We start from the raw sequence: 8,376 nt of genomic DNA, 5'->3' as shown, positions 1-8,376 counted from the left end.
CAAGGGAAACGGGTCCAGGAATCTGAGAGCTCCCAGATAGGAGTCTGCATTGTCTGACTTCAGTCCAGAGCTCAACTCTATTTACTGGAAGATGTTTGGAGGCAGTAAGATTTCTCACTCCCTGACATTTCCTAAGAAGACATTTTTACAAATGGGGGCCAGGATTAGGAGTCATCCCTTTTCCCTTGTGATTCCAGAGGCTCAGGCATTCCACTGGCTTGTTCCCATGGATCACTAAAAAGGCCAAACTGGCTTTATGAAATAAAAACAAATCAAAACAAACACCGGCTCCTCCGTGCTACGCATTCTTTACACAGTTTAAATATAACATGACCTTACAATGCAAGATTAGCTACATTTGCTCAGGATTCATGTTCCACTCGCTGCCTTCTGTGGCCGTCCTGTCATGGATGAATATTTGATAGGTTATCATAGCCCAGTGTGTTTGTTGTAGCAAAGGAAAACAAAATTGACTTGCCCTTGATTAGATGATAAGTAAATAAGCTTTTCCTAGAATGAAGGCTACAATAGAAACTGTCCCTAAGCTGCTAATTTATGCACATAAAACTGCAGATGTGCATTTGCACAGGCACATACTGTGTTCACTGGACAGTTTGGTCATTTTAATTTGACTTGATAGTCCTTCCTTCCCCCCCCCCCCCCCCCAGTGCAATATAAGTTTGCTAAAATCAAAACTTCTATGACCAAATTGTTTTCATGGACATTTTGACCTGGACAGACCATTTGGTCCAACCTCCACGGTGGACATCTACAGAGGATTTCGGCCAGACCCATTGCACACCACCCTGTGATCTCAGATCTGTGACTAGGGTGACCCAGAAGGAAAGTAAGGAAATGAATAGAGAAATAAAACATCCATCAGAAGAGGTAAGCACCAGATTAGAAGAGCATGTTATAGGCCTGTATATTTCCTAGGACAACAGGTCCTCACAGGTAGGCACTATGAAATATGATTCACAGTAACTTCTACCCATTCCCCAGACTACAAAACAGCCCAAATAAAACCAGACTTCTTGTTCCTAGCACATTATTGGGTCAGGCCTAAAGCTAGGCTCATTCCGAGGAGAAAAGCAGCTCCACTGCAGTGGTGGAGCACAAGATGAGTCCTGATGATTAGCTTACGAGCTAGTACCTTCAGGATTTCTGGACAGTAAGCCTCTCTGCCTTATAGAATCATAGAATAGTTAGGGTTGGAAAGGACCTTAAGATCATGTAGTTCCAACCCCCCTGCCATGGGCAGGGACACCTCACACTAAACCATGTCACCCAAGGCCTCATCCAACCTGGCATTGAACACCACCAAGGATGAAGCATTCACAACCTCCCTGGGCAACCCATTCCAGTGCCTCACCACCCTCACAGTAAAGAATTTCTTCCTTAGATCCAGTCTAAACTTCCCCTGTTTCAGTTTGAACCCGTTACCCCTTGTCCTGTCACTACAGTCCCTGATGAAGAGTCCCTCCCCAGCATCCTTGTAGGCCCCCCTCAGATACTGGAAGGCTGCTCTGAGGTCTCCATGCAGCCTTCTCTTCTCCAGGCTGAACAGCCCCAACTTTCTCAGCCTATCTCCATATGGGAGGTGCTCCAGTCCCCTGATCATCCTCATGGCCTCCTCTGGACTTGTTCCAACAGCTCCATGTCCTTTTTATGTTGAGGACACCAGAACTATTCAATCAATTATTCAATCAAGCTTGTCCTGAACAAGAAATCATCTAATAATTATGTGCTTTAACATTTCTTTTACTACAACAGATGTCTTGTCCAGTGACAGGACACATGGGAATGGCTCAAAGCTGCATCAGGGGAGGTTCAGACTTGACATTTAGATGTATTGCTTTATGAGAGAGTGGTCAAACTCTGGCACAGGCTTACTGGAGAGGTGATTGATGCCCCAGCCTGTCAGTGTTTAAGAGGCATTTGGACCATGCCCTTCATACCATGCTTTAACTTTTGGTCAGGCAGTTGGACTGGATGCTTACAGCAAGTCCCTTCCAAATTAAGTATTCTATATGAGAAGACACCGAAAGTGTTCTACACAAAGCTCCTTAAAAGTGACTTAATCTTCCCTTTGGAATAAATACATTTACTCTTTGAAAAGGAAATACATCACATTTCTCCCCATGCTAGCTTCTTACCCTTTGGCACAAATCTATGCAGGGCTGGATATTCCTTGTTTTGGTGGGAGGGGGCCTTAACATTTCATAAGAGCTACCTGCAGAGTGGCAAACATTTTCAGTGCCAAACATCTGCATCACTAAATCCAGGACCCTTACTTTGGGAAGGCTCCCTCCTTGTGTAAAGGGTTTCTTCTTTTATCCATTGTCCACTGTTTTGAGAACTCCCTGAACGGGAAAATTAGAAAGTGAGAAATGAGAAATGAGGTAATTGCAGAACAGAATCTTAAAGGAAGAGTATCTTCAGTATAACATGTACGCTTGTACTCTGAGCAAGTGCGGTGAGGCACTGGAATGGGTTGCCCAGGGAGGTTGTGAATGCTCCATCCTTGGCGGTGTTCAAGGCCAGGCTGGATGAGGCCTTGGGTGGCATGGTTTAGTGTGGGGTGTCCCTGCCCATGGCAGGGGGGTTGGAACCAGATGATCTTAAGGTCCTTTCCAACCCTGACTATTCTACAATTCTATGATTAATTTCCTTTCATCTGCATCTTGAGAGAAGTCACAAGAAAGTGAACTAAGATGAAACATTATCCTTGCACAGTGGGAAGCCACGGTTGAGAATGTAGTGGGGAAACTGCCCCTTTGCCTTGAGCAACATCATGAATTTGCAAACTATTTTCAGTCTTTAACCGCTAAGCTTTATAAAGCCTTTCTGAAAACAAAACCATGCCAAAATATATAACAGACAAGGAGAGCAAGAAACTCTGCGGCACACACGGCAAGCTCTGTTCCTGTGTTCTAGGCAGCCACCCACCAAGAGATGTCACTCTCTGGAGAAGAAAGCATGCTGCTGTCTCCTGGCACTGGAGCATGGCTTGTGGCTGAGTGACAGGCAGCTGTGCTGGCCCTGCACCAGCTGGGACGAGCCCTCCCTCTGAAAACCTCAGCACAGCAGCTTGATTTTTGTAGGGAAAATGAAAGCATATAGAGTTATGGACACATTTGAGGCATGAAACAGTGCTCAGCTTCACTCCAAGAAGCGCCCAGCTGCATACGGGGCATACCAGACACTGGAATTGTTTGCAAAGGGCCATTCTGAATATCTGAACCTTGAGAAAAAGAGTTCAGCAAAGGTTCACAGTTTAATAGCCCCTGAGATATTCAACAGGAAACAGAAATCTGTAGGAAATGAGGTTGATTAGGTGGCATTACACATTTGTAGGGGACAGGTATCACAGAAACATAGAACAGTTTGGGTTGGAAGTGACATTAAAGCTCATCCACTTCCAATCCCCTGCCACAGGCAGGTTGCAATCCCTTCCACTAGAGCACGTTTCTCCAAGCCCCATCCAACCTGGCCTTAAACACTACCAGGGATGGGGCAGCCACAGCTTCTCTGGGCATCCAGTGCCAGCGCCTCAGCACCCTCATACTGAAGAATATGAAATGAATCAGCCTCTACCTGGTTTCCCTGAAGGTGACGAGAAGCTCTGAAGGAAGTCCCTCCTCAGAGCCAGCCACCACCCCTACTCCCTCTGTGGGAAGAGCCACGGAAACACAAGTCAGCCACAAGCCTTGCAGGGGCAGGGGACAGGAGTCAGAGTGAAGTCACTGGAGAATTCAGAGGCAGGGGTCTTCAGAGAGCTGCAGAGAGTGATGGGTGCACAAAGAAACAGCAGGTACCTGAAACCCCAGAATGGCGATCCTGGGGCCTGATGGCACGTATTTCCTGACGAGGACAAACCTATTACCATAAAGGTGGAGAGAGAGAATGAATATCAAAATACTGGCACAGGTGCCAAAGCATTGCCAGATCAGAACAGACCTTGCGATGCTGTCTGGGTGTCCCAATTGCTGATGGTATAGACGATCAAGACTGAAGGTCCTTTAGAAACATGACACCCAAGTTTCATCCCTCAAAAACCCATTAGCACACTCTGAGCAATAGCAGATTCCACTACAAGGAAGGCATAAAATGTACCTTCATAGGGTACCAAATGAAAAAAAAGGGTTCTTTTAGTGCCCCTCAGAGTCCTTAGATCACCTCTACAGCCTAATTTTATTGCTCAGTATCACAAAGTCCCTGCTCACTGCCACTCCAAACTGCTCACATCACTAAGCAAACAAGCCAATAGTCATGCTTGTGCACTGCTCATCCTGTAGACATGCAAAGGTGAATGCAGGGGCAGACAGATGTCAAATACAAAGTCAGAGTGAGCAATCAGCTGTACCCACATCATGTTTTCACTGGCCATCACGTTCAGTCCGCATGCTGAACTTTAAAGACAGCATTAAGGATGCAAGTGCCCTGCGCAGACTGCTTTAGTCACTGCAGCAAAGCAAAAGAAATCTGACTTGATGTCAGTCCTGTCCAGGGATCAAAGCGTATCAGTCTCAACAAACCCTACTGTCTTTCAGATGACCTCATTACCAAAACAGTGCTTAATCCAGCTCTCAGCAGTTTCCTGTCTGGTTTTCTTTGCTCCTGCCCACATATAGCTCTTACTGATCTCCTCACTCGCCAACCTCTCTCTTTCATTTGCTAAGAAAGATGGATTCCCATTGTACTGGAGTAGATCTCCTACAGTACACAAAGAAAACGGCAGAATGTCACAGAGGATTGCTACGTGCGTTTCTCCAAAGAGTTCTGGCCTGACGCTCAGAACTCACTGACCTCTGCTCCTTACTCACAGCAAAAGCCAGCCTCATGGCCCGCACTGAGCAGCACACAGCTGACTTCCCTGGATGGCAGGCAGAGCAGGTCTCCTCCGGCTTCTTGCTTGTGGGACAGGGGCATCTAGTGGCTGAGAACAAGAAGAGCAGGGTAAAGCCGCCGCAAAACAAGTTGCAGCTACCGTGCAATAAGGGGTATGTTGGTAGCTTAAACGGGATGCAGCTGCTGCCGACACGGAGACAGATGTTGGAGACCAAACTGTTAGGCTATTAACTGCTCTACTCAGGCTAACATGCCATAAAGCAAAATACAAACCATAGCATCAGGCACACCAGCTCTGAGGAAATCCTCCAATACCACCTTTCCCGGCTGGTGCTCAGGCAGTGTATTAGCAAGCACATGCAGCAACATCAAATCACAGAATCATATAATCATAGAAAGGTTTGCGTCGGAAAGGGCCTTAAGATCATCTAGTTCTAACCCCCTGCCACGGGCAGGGATGCCTCACACTAGACCATATTGCCCAAGGCTCTTGTCCTACCTGGCTTTGGACACTGCCAGTGATGGGGCACTTACCACTTCTTTAGGCAACCTGTGTCAGTGCCTTAGCACCCTCACAGTAAAGAACTTCTTCCCTATATCTAACCTGAACTTCCTCTGTTTCAGTTTGAACCCATCACCCCTTGGTTCTATCACTATAGTCCCTCTCCAGCATCCTTGTAGGCCCCCTTCAGATATTGGAAAGCTGCCCCTAACACACTCTCATAACTCACAGAAACTGGTGGCTCAGGCACCTCCTGTAAACAAGCACAGTGGTGTCTTTTTACTTGACAACCTGTCAAGGCTTAACTTCTTCACCTTTGAATGCTACTCTAGTCATTTCAGTTGATGTCTGCTAGCTTTGAAAGCCAGCATGTCACCTTCTCCTCCTCACATCCATGACACTGTTCAAGCCTTTACAGACAGTTACGACAGCCCTCTTTAGATGTCTCTTTTCTGTCCAAGTAGTCCTAGCCTAGCTACTCAGTGTTTGCATGTACGCCATTCCACACAGTTGATGACCTTTGTTTCAGCCTGATTAGTTCTATCACTTGTACTCCTCCTAGTTCTGCTGTCCTGCTTGAGATCAGAACAAAATACCTGAGATGCAGGTGAGCCACAGACATACATAACAGAATTCTTAGTTTTCTGCCCTTCTCCCTTCCCAGTATCAATTGACTTCCTTTTACCTTCTAGTGAGCAGGTGTTTTCATTGAATCACCTACTATGTTCCCCAAGGTGCGAATGGGAATTGCTAGCTCAAAGCCTACTACGGTGTGTACACAGAGTTGATTCGTTGTTACTGAAAACTTAGCTTAACCTATGACCACAATAAATGCAGGCAGGATATAGAGGAGCTGTGCCCAACATATACAATTAATATAATCAATTAGCTTAGTTTAGCTCTTGTGACCAATATTGAGGCTTTGGGCTCTTCATAGAAAGTGCTAAAAGAAAAACAATCAATGCCACCTGCAATCTCGGTTGCTGCGCATTGGAAAAAAGAATCCAATAAAATAAGATGCTTTTTCCCTCTCCTGGATATCCTCCTAAAATGAAAAACTTTGCCATCATAATGCCAAGATATAACACTTGTTTCACCTTCCAAAAACAAGTCTGCTTAGCTCCAAATGGCACTAAGGCTTTCAATCTCTTAAATAGGTTTGAGTTTTTACCCAGATCCAATACAGTGAGCCATGGCTCTAATAGGAAAGCACACCAAAGTTTCTAGAATCATCCCTCGTTATAAAGAGCTTACAGCTGAAATAACACTCAATATGCAAAATTATTATTTTAAAAGAGGAAACTGACACCTTTGATGTTTCATATTTCTTAGGACACTTTGGATATCCACCCTAAGTATGCAGTACCTTTAGCCATGCTGCTGCTGAATAAACAATGTGTAAAGAGAGGCTAACAGAGCGAGGAAGCTTCTCACTTCTATTCTGCACTGTCTGAAGCTTGAACACAAAGAATTCAACAGAAAAAAGAGACAAAACACAGGAGAGATGGAGAGATAAATGCCCCAGCTTGGATTACATCTTAACTGTCCACAAAACTCTGTACTGCAGCTGTTCTGTCACCAAGGCAAGACATCCCTGAGGCAACTTTTCATCAAGTAAAACCTCTCCCACTGCCCAAATGCTTTGCCTGTACAGTTTTCCAGGAGAACCATGCTCTGTGGAGCACTTCCACACATGGCCTCCCAAATCCCTTTTCTATTTGACAGGTCTTTTCCTTGCTCACTGCACTCCCCTCACATGCAGCGTGCACTCACAAAGGCAAAACAAGCAATCCTCACATTTATTATTATGGGATTACCATGCCAAGCCCATCTGGCCCACAGCATGGAAGCCTCTGTGCCAGGTCGATCCGACTCTGAGAGGAGACTATGGGGAGGGGTAGATGCCAAAGCACTATTTTGGAAAGGCCACTTGCAATTCCACATGTACACTGTCCAATGTGGGCACCTGCTGACTGCAGATTAGCACTAGGTGAGATTACAGACCTGATGGATGCCCACAGCCAGTGAAGGACAGTGACACCAGGAGGAGCCATCTCCTCTCAAGCAGGTGTTTCAGTTAGTCCTCAGGCAGGATGCCAAATAGTCTGTAGGCAGCTGTGTACCTGGCAGAGATTTGGCATTCACATCCTCACTGGAATGAGGAGGGAACAGACACCCAGGCATCCTGAGGTTTTCTTCAAGACTATGAAACATCCATTTTAGCCATATAATCCCAGGACCAACAGACATGCTACCAGTGCAGTACAGACTACCAACAGCCAGGATCATTATGCTGTTAAAATTGAGTAAGAATTTCTCTTTCAGGCAATCCTGTGGAGCAGAAAATATTACTCTTCTCACAGGCAGAAAGATTTTGGGACGTCTTTTCAACCACTGATGATGAGTCACTTCAGAATCAGGTTTTTCTAGGGCTGTGATGGGCCTGCCAGGAAGGCTCCTGGAGCCTGTTTTCTCACCATTTTTTCTATCCACTCTGATAACTGCCTTCCACACAAAAGCTGTCTCTAGATGTGTTTTGAACAGATCTGCTTTAATTGCCTCTTTTTCAGCAAATCCAGCGTGACCCTTTCCAGAGAAAGCAAACAAACAAGTCCCTCACCCCAAACACCCCAGTGTGACACAGACTGCAACGAGAACACATTTCCTCTCAGGCTCATTTCCTTCTTTCATTCCTTGTTCTGCACAGGCAGGTTACTAAGGATGAATCATGAGTCACTTACCTGAGCTCTGGGTGACAGTCACAGGTACTTTGGATTTATCCTGGGCAGCAGCAGGTCCATTGAAGCCCAACTGACCATAACCATTTAGAAAACAACATACTGAAAGGAAACTGCTTGGCAACAGGCAGGATAATTTGGGAGAAGTATCTTTGTCCTTAAGTGATCTGGAAAAAGAAAAGAGAATACAAGAGGAATCAAAGACAAAAGAAAGACTCTAAAGGTGAAATGCCTTGTGCTGGAAGTTAATACTGAACTGTTCCTGGGGGAAGGACAGCAGTGAGT

This window comes from Psittacula echo, assembly GCF_963264785.1.
Source record: "Psittacula echo genome assembly, chromosome: 20".
Classification (NCBI taxonomy): Eukaryota; Metazoa; Chordata; class Aves; order Psittaciformes; family Psittacidae; genus Psittacula; species Psittacula echo.
Note: the sequence above shows the minus strand (reverse complement) of the source record.